This window comes from Callithrix jacchus, chromosome 4 (genome assembly GCF_049354715.1).
Source record: "Callithrix jacchus isolate 240 chromosome 4, calJac240_pri, whole genome shotgun sequence".
Classification (NCBI taxonomy): Eukaryota; Metazoa; Chordata; class Mammalia; order Primates; family Cebidae; genus Callithrix; species Callithrix jacchus.
The window spans coordinates 121,307,695-121,323,428 of NC_133505.1; the positions used below are offsets into that span (position 1 = coordinate 121,307,695).

The window sequence follows — 15,734 nt, forward strand, 5'->3', positions numbered from 1 at the left end:
CTAGTTCAAGAAGATCATGCCTTAGTGCCATTTTCAAAGAAAAAGCTTATTAACTTTCAAAGACAACTTGAGTATAATAAATTGAAAAAACTCAAATAATAACGAAATAGACAATTTTATTTGAAATTCTAAAATATTTACTCATGTGAGTATTATAGATATAGCCATAAGAAAAAAATCTATTATTCCTTATTTATATAAATTGATAATCTAGAAAAGGAATTACAATTGGTGGGTGCACAACAACCCAAATTTCATGAGCACAGTGATTGCACCTCTGTTTTTCATCCCTAAATACACAGGGCCTACCTATTTTCAGAATGTATGTTTCCTAAGTAGAACATAGCGTGAAAATTCCACTGTTCTCTTAAGTATGTTTTCTTTATAAAAATGAACTGCTCTGAAAAGAAGTATATTTTGTTTTCTATTATCTTAAAAAGACAAAACCATAAAATTTTTTATTTTTAAATTTCATTTATTTTATATTCTATTTTTATTTTTGATACGGGAGGGACATATGCACATTACATGGGTATATGGTACACAGGCAGTTTTTCAACTCATGCCCCTATCCTTTCTTCCCCACAAGTAGTGCACAGTGCCTATGGTTGTCATGTTTATGTCAATGGTTGCTCAATGTTTAGCTCACACTTATAAGTGAGGACATGCAGTATTTAGTTTTATGTTCCTGCATTAATTTACTTGGAATTATGGCCTCTAACTCTATCTTTCTTGTTTTAAAGGTTATCATTTCATTCTTTTTATGGCTATATAGTAATCCATGATTTATATGAACCACATTTTCTTTATCCAATCCACCATAAATAGGTACCTATGTTGATTCCCTATCTTTGCTATTGTGACCAGCATAGCTATGAACATACGTGTGCATGTGTCTTTTGGTAGGAAAATTATCCTTTGGGTATATACACCCAGTAATGTGATTGCCAGATCTTATGGGAGTTCTGAGTTTTTTGAGAAATATCCAAACTGCTTTCCACAGTGCCTGAACTAATTTACATTTCCACCAACTGTGTATAAACATTCCCTTTTCTCTGTGGCCTCGATAGCAAATTTTGTTGACTTTTTAATAGTAGTCATTCTGACTGGCATGAGATAGTATCCCACTATGATTTTGATTTACATTTGTCTGATGATTAGTGATGTGTAGTAGTTTTTCATGTTTGTTAGTTGCATACATGTCTGCTTTTGAGAAGTCTGTTCATGACTTTTGCTCATTTTAATGAGCTTATTTGTTTCTTTTTAAACTACATTCCTTATAAATTCTGAATAAATCTTTGTCAGATGTGTAGTTTGTGAATATTTCCTTCCATTCTGTAGGTGTCTATTTGCTCTGTTGATAGTTTCTTTTGCTGTGAAGAAGCTCTTGAGCTTAACTTCACAAAAATTCTTTTCCAAGGCCAATATCAAGAAGGGTATTTCCTAGATTTTCTTCGAAGTTTCTTTAGATTGAGTTATTACATTGAAATCTTGAATCCACTTTGAGTAAATTTTTATATATGGTAAAAGGTAATGGTATACTTTCATTCTTCATATGGCTAGCCAGATATCCCAGTAGCATTTATTGAATAGGAACTCCTTTCTCAAGTGCTTGTTTATTAAAAAAAATTATTTATTATACTTTAAGTTCTGGGGTACATGTAAAGAATGTGCAGATTTGTTACATAGGTATACACGTGCTATGGTGGTTTGCTGCATCCATCACCCTGTCATCTACATTAGGTATTTCTCCTAATTTTATCCATCCCCTATCCCCTCACCCTGTTATCCCTCCCTAGCTCCCCACCCCTCGACAGGCCCTGGTGGGTGATTTTCCCCTCCCTGTGTCCATGTGTTCTTATTGTTCAACACCCATTTATGAGTGAGAAAATATGGTGTTTGGTTTTCTGTTCTTGTATCAGTTTGCTGACAGTGATGGTTTCTAGCTTCATCCATGTCCCTGCAAAGGACATGAACTCATCATTTTTTATGGCTGTGTAATATTCCATGGTTTATATGTGCCACATTTTCTTTATCCAGTCTATCATTGATGGGCATTTGGGTTGGTTCCAGGACTTTGTTATTGTAAACAGTGCTGCTATTAACATATGTGTGCATGTGTTCTTTATAATAGAATGATTTATAATCCTATGAATAAATACCCAGTAATAAGATTGCTGGGTCAAATGGTATTTCTGGTTTTAGATCCTTGAGGAATCACTACACTGTCTTTCACAATGGTTAAACTAATTTACACTCCCACCAACACTTAAAAGCTTTCCTATTTCTCCACCTCCTCTCCAGCATCTGTTGTCTCCTGATTTTTTAATGATCACCATTCTAAATAATGTGAGATGGTATCTCAATGTGGTTTTGATTTGCATTTCTCTAATGATCAGTGATGAGCTTTTTTTTTTTCATGTTTGTTGGCTGCATAAATGTCTTCTTTTGAAAAGTGTCTGTTCATATCCTTCACTTACTTTTTGATGGAACAAAAACACCAAAAGCAATGGCAACAAAAGCTAAAATAGAAAAATGACAACTAATTAAATTTAAGAGCTTCTGCACAGCAAAATAAACTATCATTAGAATGAACTGGCAACCAACAGAATGGGAAAATTTTTGCAAACTACTCATCTGACAAAGGACTAATATCCAGAATCTACAAAGAACTTAAAGTTACAAGAAAAAAAATTTGCTTGTTTATGTAGACTTTGTTAAAGATCAGATGGCTGTAGGTATGTGGATTTCTGGGTTCTATATTCTGTTCCATTGGTCTTTGTTTTTGTGTCAGTACCATGCTATTTTGGTCACTGTAGTTTTATGGTATAGTTTGAACTACAATAATGTGATGAGTCCTGTTTTGTTTGTTTTGCTTATGATTGCTTTAGCTATTTGATTTCATATGAGGTATATAATAGTTTTTTCTACTTTTATGAAAAATAATATTGGAAGCTTAATAGGAATATGTTAAATTTGTAGACTGCTTTGGATAGTTTGACCATTATGATAATGTTTATTCTTCCAATTCATGATTGTTGAATGTTATTTCATTTTTTGTGTTAACTATTTCTTCTTTCAGCAGCATTTAGTGGTACTCCTTGTATGGCATTTTCTTCCCTGTGTAGATGTTTTTCACTGTTGTTGCAGCTATTTTAAATTGGGTTACATTATTGAATTAGCTCTCAGCTTGAATGTTATTGGTGTATATTTTTGTACATTAGTTTTGTATCCTAAAATTTTACTGAAATTGTTTATCAGGTCCAGAAGCCTTTTGGTGGAGTCTTTAGGGTTTTCAAGGCATAGAAACATATCATCAATTAAAAGAGACAGTTTAAATTCTTTTTTTCCCATTTGGATGCCTTTTATTTCTTTTGCTTGGATTCTCTGTCAAGGACTTCCAACACTGTGTTGAATAGAAGAGGTGAAAGTAGGCATTCTTGTCTTCTTCTAATTTTCAAGAAAAATGGTACTAGCTTTTTCTCATTTAGTATGATATTGGCTCTTGGTTTGTCATTGATGGCTTTTATTAATTTGAGATACATTCCTTTGATGCCTAGTCTCTTTGAGGTTATTAGTAAAGGATGTTGAATTTTATCAAAAGCTATTTCAGTAGCTATTGAGATAGTCATGAGAGTTTTACTTTTATTTCTGTATATGTAGTGAATTCCATTTATTGATTTGCACACGTTTAAACAACCTTGCATCGCAGGAATAAAGCCTACTTCATCATGGTGTATTAACTTTTTAATGTGTTGCTAGATTTGGTTTATTATATTTTGTTGAGAATATTTACATCCATGTTCATTAGGCATATTGACCTAAAACTTTATTTTTTTCATGGTCCCTTTGCAAGATTTTGAATTTAGGCTGATGCTGGCTTCATTGAATGTGTTAGGGAGAAGTCCTCCTCTTTTATACCTTGGGACAGTTTCTGTAGTATCAGTGCCATATTGTCTTCATACCTCTGGAAGAATTCAGCTGTGAATCCATCTGGTCTTTGGCTTTTTTGGTTGGTATGTTTTGTATTACTTATTCAGTTTCAGAGCTGGATATTGGTCTATTCGGGGTTTTGATCTCTTCCTAATAAATCTTGGGAGAATATGTGTTTTCAGGAATTTATTCATTTGCTCTAGGTTTTCTAATTTGTGTACATAGAGTGATTCATAGTATTCTCTGAGGATCTTTTGTATTTTTGTGTCATCAGGTGTAATTTCATTGTCATTTCTGATTGTACTTATTTGAATCATCTCTCTTTTTTCCTTGTTAATATAGCTAGCAGTCTATTAGTTTTGTTTATTTTTTCCAAGAACAAACCTTTGGTTTCATTGACCTTTTGTATGGATTTTTGCATCTCAGTTTAACTCAGTTCTTCTCTGATTTTAGTTACTTCTTTTCTTCTGCTAGCTTTGGGGCTGGTTTGTTCTTTTTTCTCTAGATCCTTCATGTGCAAATTTAGATTGTTAATTTGAGACCTTTCTAACTTCTTGATGAAGTTGTTTAGTACTATAAACTTCCCTTCTAATACTGCTTTCACTACACCCAAGATATTTGGTAAGTTGTGCCCCAGTTTTTACTAATTTCAAGTAATATTTTGATTCTGTTTTAATTTCACTGTTCATCCAGGAGAGAACATATTGTCCTCTTTTGGTAATCTTTTTTAATGTAGACAGTCACTTTATAACTCTTATGTGATGAATCTCACATCAAGTAAGTCAAAAAATCACTAATTTCCTACTTGTTATATAGCATAAACAATATTGAAGCAAAAGACCTGATAATTTTACAGTATTTGAAGAAGTTAGATGAAATTATTGACTACAAAGATTGAAGTGGTTTCTGATATATAAAGTAAATTTAAAATGTTATTTTTTGTACATTAAAGAGGACTTAGTTGTACAAAATGTAGGATGAACTATAGAAAACTCAATGAGATATGTTAAAAGTGATTTTAATAGTTATATATATGGACAATTGTTATTTATGAAGTTTCACATCAAAACATCATTCTGAATTTAAAGGCATCCATGATTGTGTGAGATAGGACTAGAAACAGAATTTGCAATTATTAGAAATTTAACAAGGAGTATTTTCCTCAGTGGCTCCTGGGAGATAGGATACAGGTACATAATGGAAGCTTGTATGCTATATTTGGGCTTTGAATCTTGAGATAACTGTTCAAATATCTAAGACCATTTGATACATTATCCATAGAGAAGATAGTGTCAGTGAGAGTCCAAGGAGGGCACCGCTGAGTGCCCAGTGTTGGTTATCACCAATGCTGTGGCATGTATACACAATAATTTTAGCTTGATATTGGATGAGTTCTTTGCTGATTAGTCTCTTTTGTTTCTATCCATGATCTGAGTTTTGTTTTCTAGCCTCTTGCCAAGTTTGTGAGCCTTGAAATATTATTTCAACCCATCAGATTCTGCTTCAGGCAGCTGGTTGATTACTGTGGCTGGTAACCAAGAAAACTGACTAAATAAGATCTCACAACCTTCAAACACAAAAAAGGAAGGAAAAGGAGATTATTTGAAAACCAACAAAATCCCCAGAAAGCCTCCATACACATATATAAAAAAAAAAAAAAACCCACATCATTTTTGAGAATATACGACTCTTACCAGAAAATGTCTCTAATGATTAAAAACATATCTATCCTAAAAGATCAAAGCATTCAATTCATTGCTTCGTCAATTTAAAGTGTATCTGGTTAGGAGATATCTTTATTTGGGATATGTCAATAGAAAATAATTAAATATAACATGGAAATTGGCTTTTTGGAAATGAGAGAACATGGGACTGACAAAAGTTATATAAGACACCTACAAAAAATATCAATATAGAATTTCAGTAGCAAGATTGGAGAATATACATAGTTTATACTGCTTTTAAAATTTCAAAATGCAATTCAAAGGGAACAGGAAAAAACAAACAATCTTGTTTTTTAATATTTAAATTCTAAAGAAATAGGTATCCTAATGTGATTACAAAAAGATAAAGCTTAATGAGATTCAATGAACAATACATTTTTCTTTAAACTTATATGAGACCCTGCTTATGCTCATTTTATCTCCTTCTGTCTTAATTTATGCACTTCCTTCACACAAATGTCTTTTTTCTCTATACCTCCTTTTCAGTAATTAAATCACTCTACTGTTAGTCCTTGTGTGATCCATAGGTTTCTGTTGCTATTGTTCCTTAGTTCTTGTCCCCTTCTTCTGTTTTCCAATAGGCATGTCCTGTTCTACTGAAAATCCCCAGCACGCAGTTCTAAAGCAGCTCTGCTGGACTCGTGAACTCCTGCAGTGAACAAAATCAGTACATCTGGACACTACTTAGCTCTTCTAGAGAACACAGACTTTAATACAATTCGAAAACAGCTTGCTGCCCAAAGAAGCAGCTTACACTGCTGTTTGTTCCGACTGAATAAATATCAAAAAAAGAAAAGTGTGGTAACATATATATAGATTCTATTTGAAATGTCCTTCTTTTCCCTCTTCTACATCCATCCCATTGTAGAACAAGTGAGATATGGTCCTTAGCTTAGGATGTTCAAGTAAAGTTTAGGTTTCTTCATGAAAACCTGTGGGCCCTTTGATTTTTGCTCCAGCATAGGGGGGAAGTGACATTCACAAACAAGATGTAGCAATTAATATAAATCCATTACTTATGGTATCGACAATGTACAAATAACTGATTAGGCAAATTTTCTGTGTAAAAGAACAACTGACCAATGGCAGTTAGCCATTTTAAATCCACCAGAATGTGAAAATTAAGGTGCTTAATGAAGTTGTGCGGGTTTAGAGGGTGAGAAACTATAAAATATCTTTAATTATAGTTGTAGTTTGCATATATATATTTATGCTTATTGAATTTGTATTAAATATCTTATGAAGTGCCTTTTAAGCTCTTTTGTTCTCATCTTACTTTTCTTTTTTTGATGGAGTTATTTTTCTCAAAAGTTGAATATTCATGGTAATGCAGTTTCTTCCTGATTGTTATTTACCATGTTCATTCTTTATGAGATGTATTTTGATGCTTTAAAATACATGCTTTAAATTGTTTTTATTTTAATTTTTGTGGGTATATAGTAGGTGTATATATTTGTGGGGTACATGAGATGTTTGAATACAGGCATACAAAGTATAATAATTACATCATATAAAATGGGGTATCCAACCCCTCAAGCATTTATCCTCGGTGTTGCAAACAATCCAAAGATACTCTTGTCTCTTACGATTTATGCATTTTGGTTCTTGCTTAAGAAATCCTTCCATATCCTAAGATATATCTGTTAATTTCTTCTAAATATTTTATAATTTAAAAAATTCTGAACTCAATCAATAAGGAGTAAATTTCTGTATCTAGTATCAGGTAGGTTTCCATATTCATTTTTCCATATAAAAATTATCTCATCACCATTAAAAAGCCTATTGTTTTTCTACTAATCTTCAATACTAGCTAAATAATGAAAAATTTGTCTTAAAAGTGGCATATTTCAAGGTTCCAGTGTCTGTACACTGATAATACCTCATATTGTTTAATAGAGTGTTATTCTACATATATATATATTCTTATATGTACACATAAGGTAGTGTGTGTGTGTGTGTGTGTGTGTGTGTATGATATAATGATCTGCACATGTACCCCAGAACCTATTAGGACGGTTGCATAGGTACATACATGGCAATGTGGTTTGCTGCCTCCATCTCTCCATCACCTGTATCTGGCATTTCTCCCCATGTTATCCCTCCCCAACCTCCCTAACCCCCACTGTCCCTCCCCTTGCTGTGTCCATGTGTTCTCCTTGTTCAACACCTGCCTATGAGTGAGAACATGGAGTGTTTGATTTTCTGTTCTTGTGTTAGTTTGCTGATAATGATGGCTTCCAGATTCATCCAAGTCCCTACAAAGGACATGAACTCATTTTTTATGGCTACATAGTATTCCATGGTGTATATGTGCCACATTTTCCTTGTCCAGTCTATCATCAATGGGCATTTGAGTTGGTTCCAAGTCTTTGCTATTGTAAACAGTGCCACAGTGAACATATGTGTACATGTGTCTTTATAATAGAATGATTTATAATCCTTTGGGTTTATACCCAGTAATGGGATTGCTGGTTCAAATGGAATTTCTATTTCTAGGTCCTTGAGGAATCGTCACACTGTTTTCCACAATGGTTGAACTAACTTACAATCCCACTAACAGTGTAAAAGTGTTCCTATTTCTCCACATCCCTTCCAGCATCTGTTGTCTCCAGACTTTTTAATGATTGTCATTCTAACTGGTGTGGGATGGTATCTCAGTGTGGCTTTTATTTGCATTTCTCTAATGATCAGTGATCATGAGCATTTTTTCATATGTTTGTTGGCCTCATATATGTCTTCATTTGAAAAGTGTCTGTTCAAGCAAGCAATGGGGAAAGGATTCCCTGTTTAATAAATGGTGTTGGCATGTACCCCAAAACCTAAAATGCAATAAAAAAAAAATAAATGGTGTTGGGAAAACTGGCTAGCCACATGCAGAAAACAGAAACTGGACGCTTCCCTAACAACTTACACTAAAATTAACTCCAGATGGATTAAAGACATAAACATAAGACCTAACACCATAAAAACCCTAAAAGAAAACCTAGGCAAAACCATTCAGGACATAGGCTGAGGCAAGTACTTCATGACAAAACACCAAAAGCATTGACAACAAAAGCCAAAATAGACAAATGGGATCTAATAAAACTCCAGAGCTTCTACACAGCAAAAGAAACAATCATTAGGGTGAGACAGCAACCAATAGAATGGGAAAAAAAATCTGCAATCTACCCATCTGATAAAGGGCTAATATCTAGAATCTACAAAGAACTAAAACAGATTTACAAGAAAAATCAAACAAACCCATTCAAAAGTGGGTGAAGGACATGAATAGAGTGTTATTCTTTATGTCTAGTAAAGCAAATCACACTACTTTGTTCTTTTTCTAGATAGACTTGACTATTGTTGGGCCATACTCTTTTATAAACCTGAGATTGGTAGCTCTCCCATTAATTTATGTAGCTGTAGTCTATTCAGTTTCTTTGGCATTTAATATTTTATTTAAACACAGTTATATTTTTCTAATTGCTGAGCACCATATTATTTATATGAGTTTTCCTAATATTGACTATTAAGTAAATTTTCTTTCCCATTTCTATCTACCCAGTTGGTTTTCAAAATGCTAAGAGTTGAGCCAAATCATGCCCCAGAACCAGCATTCAAAAGGCATGAAATGTAGTCTTTTCTAGCATATTCAAAGTGTTTATATGATGTGACAAAGATGCTGAGATGTTTACCAAGTTTAGAGGTTAAGGTAAAAATTAGATTATTATTTTGGTTCTCATTTTATTAAGTAAAAAATGAAGAAATTTTTTGGGGTAACCATAGCATTTCTTCTCCATTTGGAGGTATTTGGGGATTATATTCTCTTGACTATATTAAACATAATATTTATTTTCTTAATTATTGCCTTGAATCAGAGGTTTTGAGGACTCTGGTATGTTGACTGTGATTTCTTTGAATAAAGCTGAAACATATGGTTTGAATTTCAAAAATCAGATGCTCTATGTAGAGAAGCATTTGGAAGGAACCATCAACTGAAAACCTAGGGAACAGAAGGTGGCCTTTTCATCCTCAATGCATTATGCTGCTTTGAAAGACACAATCAGGAGTAAAGAATGTGTACCCTTTGCCTCAGTGTAAAGAGGTCACAAAATCCTTATTATCCCCTTGTCACAGACAATTTCCTTACAGAAGGGGGGCCTAGAGGGATTGCCAGATGAAAGATTAAGTTACAAGTGTAAAAAGGAATTTTTCTCTCCAAGTCTTATTCTGTCCCTTGACACCACCTCCTCTTACTCTCCCATCCATTCTGCTTTCTGTATTTTCCTAGCCTCTGTATTAGAGCTTTCTTTCTGTCAATGTAATCCACTTTCAGTCTAATCTTGGTATAGCTTTGTCAAAATGTCTTATATTCTCTTACCCATCTGTCTAGGATCCCAGTGTAGTTATCCTAATTTTTTTCAGGCTGACTATGTATCACAGTCAGCAAAAGTAATGTTAATAGAGTAACAGCTATAAAATTATATCTGGAAGAATACAATTAATTACATGTGTTGACAGCATTCAGTTTATCTCCATGTCTATGTGAGGTACAAGGTGATCTAACTTTAGCTAATTTCATTTTTTTTCTATTCAACTTAATGATCAGACTTGAGTACTAATATTGTTCTAGTTAACAATTTCTTTTTCTTTTTCTTTTTTTCTGAGATAGGGTCTCACTGTGTCATCCAGGCTGGAACTCAGTGGCACAACCATAGTTTGTTGCAGCTTCAATCCCCCAGGCTTAAGTCATCTCTCACCTCAGCCTCCAGAGTAGCTGGTACTACAGGGGTGCACCACCATACTTGCCTAAGTATTTTTTAGTAAAGATTGGTTTTGCCATGTTGTCCAGGCTAGTCTTGAACTCTTGGACTCAAGCCATCCACCTGCTGTGGTCTTCCAAAATGCTAGGATTACAGGTATGTGCCATCACTCCTGGTCAACAATTTTTTCTTTACATAAAAATGACATATGCATCACATAATTGGGTCATTGATCTACCTTAAGTTTCACTGAATATATCAGTTTGACTACCATGGAGGATTTTCTTATAACAGAAGAACCTAAATAAAAACAAGTTACAGGACACATATTTTGACATTTTTTTCTCAGAATTTTGTTTACCTTTTTTGAATACACTTTTTCAAACCTTATTTTCTCAACATCACTCTATTTCCTGCCTTGTTTATAATTGTAACATGTTCTGATAACTTCTTGTATAGAATTTTGATTGAGAATTGCTTATTACTTAACTCTTCTGTATGTCTTCACTTTAAAATAAACTACTACTTTCCCCTTTTCTGACAACACATTTCTTGTTTAAGAATGACAACCAGAAAAGTACTTAAATTCCCATCTGATGAAGTTGAAAAGCATTTTCAATTGCCAAGTAAAAGCACAACTCTTATTTACCGGAAATTGGATCTTGAAGCTTTTTCACAGTCACTATACCATTTGTCTTTGTATGTGAGATCAAGCCTTTTCAATTTACTCAAAATGGCTGACTAGGCTAAACACAGTGAGTAGCCTCAGGTGTCCCCAGGGAGTTTGTCCCATCTAATGCATGATTCTTCTGCCAAAAGTGCATAACCAAATTGAATCTGGAAATGATCTGCTGCCACATATGATGCACTTGTGTTTTAGATAGAATCAAAATATATTTGGGGGATCTTGTAGGATGTTCTGTTTTTCTTATAGAGAAAAAGGGCTTCATATATATCGAGAAGTATTTCAGCTATAAAGTTTACTTCCTAGTTTCTTAAATCAAATATATGTCTTTGTATTTTCAAACTCTTAAAGATTTTGGAATCAATGTTTTCCACTGTTAAATAAAATTGTAAGAGGTCATTAATTTGTGCTGGGTTCCTGCCCTAAGTTTAGTGGTCGAAACCAATATAGAGTATAATTGCAGTAGCCAATCATCAGTTAACAGCAGTAGGTTCGTCAACCAATTAACCAATTACATTGTAATAAAGTAAGTTATCTCTATATTTCACTTTCCTTATATGTTGTTGGCTAGAGTCCCATGAACTTGTTTTGGTTCTGGGGACTGCTGGATTCATTAATCATTTTTTGTATTTTACTGCTAAATTTAAAAGTTTAAGGATTTTTCCTTTTAATACATGATTTAAAACTGATATTTAGATTAATGTGGAAAAGACAAATAGACAAATCAAACATGTGCTTCAAATAAATATTTTGAAATTCAGAGTTACAGAAAAAAAAGCTTGTATAAAAGCCACTATTTTGCACCTGAAAATGATTAATTAAGGAAATTGTTAATGTCTTCAGACTGCAAAGGCTGGAGTAAAAATGATTTTGCTGCTCTGTCCACTCCAATCAATTCCCTACCCTCCTTTACTCTTCTTTGTCGAGCAGAAGGCTGATATCTATGAATTGTTTCATCAGGGATATCCTGCTTTTTGATTTCTTACTGGTGACAGTTGAGAGTAAGCACTGGCAGGAGATCCCAGGGAAGAGGAGATTATTGTTTTTCCTGCTCCTTCCCTGCTTCTGGCTGCATTTTCTGGTGATGGCTAGATCCCTCTACAATTACTGATACTGGAAGAACAATGAAGCAAGATTAAATGCTGAATACAGAAAAGATGTGGTGGGATAGAGATGGAGGAAGGAAATGGACCTCTAACTGGTGGCATGGCCAAAGAGGGAATTTGAACTAAACTGAAATATCTAATCAAGGGTGTCTCTTAGCATATATGGCATTCTTCCATGAATTACATAAAGTTGCCCCTTCAAGAGGATGATTTTCAGGAAGGCAGCTCTCCTAGAGAGTAAGGTACAAAGAAGCTGTCCTCCTCTTCTAGACTGATGTAGTCTCTAACCAGGCCTCACGACTTGGTGAGTGTAACATGGTGTTGATCTCATTTGCTACTTCAGCATGAAACCTTTGTGCAGTACACTGGTGCCCAATTACACCCTGCTGATCTGTGTTTAGTGAAGATTTTACTAAACTGATTGCTGTATGGCATGAGATATGTACCCTCTCCTCCATTTCCTCCATGAAATATTTAATAAGTGTAATGTTCTCAAAAACATTAATATAGGAGTAACTCTTTTTTTCTTTAGAAGGAGCTCAAAGAGGAGAATGAGGTGACAGCTGACATCTGAACTTAATGATAGTTATATTAATAATTACAGGAGTATACAGATAACCAGAATATGGAATACAAAATCTCCTGTTAAGCTAAATTGAAGTCTCAAAGCTGAGGCTAATACCTAACATTGTAAGCAGAATGGCTAGACATACTTTTGCAAGACTCTACTGTAGGTTGAGTCTGATGCCATCCCAGATCTTAAAAGGTGTGACCAAAAATATGGTGTAATCTGAAATAAACAAGGCTACTTAGACCCACCTCTCAATTAGGAGTTAAAGGTGAAGTTTGACTCTGAGTTTACAAGAGACTACAAGGAGTAAAGCAATCACAATCATCTCTACTCCATGTTCAAAGTAAATTCCCTAATGAATTTCACATCCTTCTCTTTCTTGCTTGCTTCCTGTCTTGATTCATGCTCTTATTTATTCTTCAAATTATGGTCTCAAAGCCTCACAGTCTTAATGCTTTAGATATACCTCAGCTATCTTCTTCATCCAGATTTTGTTACTTGCAAATATGTATGGAATCTTTTGTAGGGCACATTTGCCTTCTCTCTCTTTTTCTTTCTGAAAATGCCCAAGTTCAAGTTTTCCTTTTTTCTTACATTCAATACTGCAATATCCTTATTGGGTCTACTTTTTCCATATATTTATCCTCCTGTGTAAGCCCAAACATCACTGTTTGTATAAATACTGCAGATTCTAAGGACTTTGCCAGATCTATCTAGACCTATCTACACTCAAGAGCAAGTGGGTTTCAAACAAGTTCTTTAGGTAACTCAGATGCAACAGCACACACACTGGTGATTATACAATATTAGTGAAGTATACTTTACAAATCATCATAAGATAATTCATTATAAATCTCTCACTACTCAAAACAGGATTTAGTTCCTTTCTCCCTGTGAGCTAATGAAGTCCTCATTTTAAGACACTCTATGATCTGATTTCAGCTCATAAATAAGGGATAGTAATCTTAACACGAACACTATGCTTCTCTCAAACAGAAAGACTTTCTATCACCTAAATAATCTCTAGGAAGTTTCCACATATTTCCTTTTGTCCTTTATTTCTCATCTAAGGTAAAATACAATCTATTCAAAACATAGTGTTAAGTAATATTTTCTGCATGAGCTCTACCCAGCAAGCCTCAACCAAAGGCAAAGTACTTCTCGGATATAAATTAACACTAAATTTTAGAATGTGGCATAGGTTAAGAAAAATAGTATGGGACTAAAAAGTGGAGGATATGCATTTAAATTCTGGCTTGCCATCCAATGCTGAAGAAGTAATTTTATTTCTTACCATTTTTCCCATGGTCCATGAAATGAATAAATAGCATGTACTCTGTCTACTTCATAGAACAATTGGGAAAATCAGATTAGATCTCTTTTATGCCAAGAATCCAACTGCCCATTTGCTGATTTCAGCTCTCCCACCCCAAGGTCTGTCTTGGAGAAACTGCTTGACCTTTCTAGGTCTCCGTTTGTTTATCAGTACAATGTAGATCACAGTAAGTGCTATGCTATAGAATGATGTTGAAAATTAGAAGACATGATACATAGAAAATTTGTAGAACAGTGTCTGCCACATAGCTAGTGTTCAAGAAATGATACTATTTTAATGGTGATAGTGAGGGGGATGATACCTTTTATTTAAATGTGTGAACGAACATGATTTTCCTTTATAGATTTTAACCTTGAGATTAATTTTTTTATAAATATTAAGAAAAAATGTTGAATATATGAATGAATGATTGGATAATTCATTCAAATGAATAATTGGATAGACCATGATGTGTGGCTGGATGAGTAACGGATTTGGTCTGAACTGAAGGCAAAGGTGATTATTGACTGCAGTGGATACCTGAGACTGAGCAGAAAGGTCAGATATGAAGACTTAAGAAAGCAAAATAAACAATTTGAATCTGATATAGTAAACAATTGCAAGTCACTATAACTAGTTAAAAGTGAAGTAAGACAAAAAATGATTCAAAAATATTTCTGCAATAAGAAATTGGAGGTATTGGAAACAGAAAGACATGCAAGTAGGCAATAAGCTTTCTTAGTTAATATTCCCTCTTTGTGTGTGTGTGTGTGTGTGTGTAAAATAACATGGATTTTACTATTAGAATGATTATGTGTAATTGCAATTAAGCTAATTCACTTCCATCTAATACTGTCTTAATAAGTTTTATATAAAAATATTTTGCTAAAGTGATATATAGCTTTATGAAAGAAACAGATTCTATGTTAAAGATTTATATATTGCTTATGCACTGATACAGTCTTGTCATGGTGTAGTTCTCAAGAACTGCAGCATGTAATACATTAAAAATCACTCATTAGTACATCTCAATTATTTGAAAATATTAATCAGTAGATCATTACTTTAAGAACAATGAAATAACTTGCCTTATAACAAAATGATCAGAATATTACTAGGTGATTTTATAAGAAAATGTGAGGAACATAAAATATATAATTAAAATCCTTAAAAATTGATAACTATCTATATTTTGGGATTTATTAACCTATAGTGAAATATACTTAACCAATATTATTTATACTAAAATTAAAACCTATAATTTTTAAAGAATTTATATATTTTTGATTAAGTTATTTGGGCTCATTTATCATCCTTTATCCTAATAATACATATGTAATGGACTGAGTGGTACCATTATTTTAAGAAATGTTAATGAACTTTTTAAAATAAAACCTACAATTTAGGAATCATATATGTGCAATGAATCGTGTGCCTTTAACACAAACAAACTGGTAAACTGTTTTCCACAAATTAGTTCTATAGATTCTGACACAAAGAGAAAAAGGTCATTCTTTAGGAATTGGATATTGATAATGGCGAAACAGTTTAACCTCCAAATAATTATTTCATTGACACCTTTAAATCCAAATTATGTATCCAGAGAAAATGATAATTATGTCAAAAGCCATCATTAATTCTTCTAAATTTTAATG

At 33.4% G+C, this 15,734-nt stretch overlaps 1 long non-coding RNA gene across 12 annotated transcripts in view; it reads left to right on the top strand.

Annotated features, from left to right (window-relative positions):
• LOC144582350 (uncharacterized) overlaps window positions 1-15,734 on the top strand; it is a 658,507-nt gene that overhangs the window by 608,344 nt on the left and 34,429 nt on the right. The gene's annotated exons all lie outside the window — the stretch shown is intronic.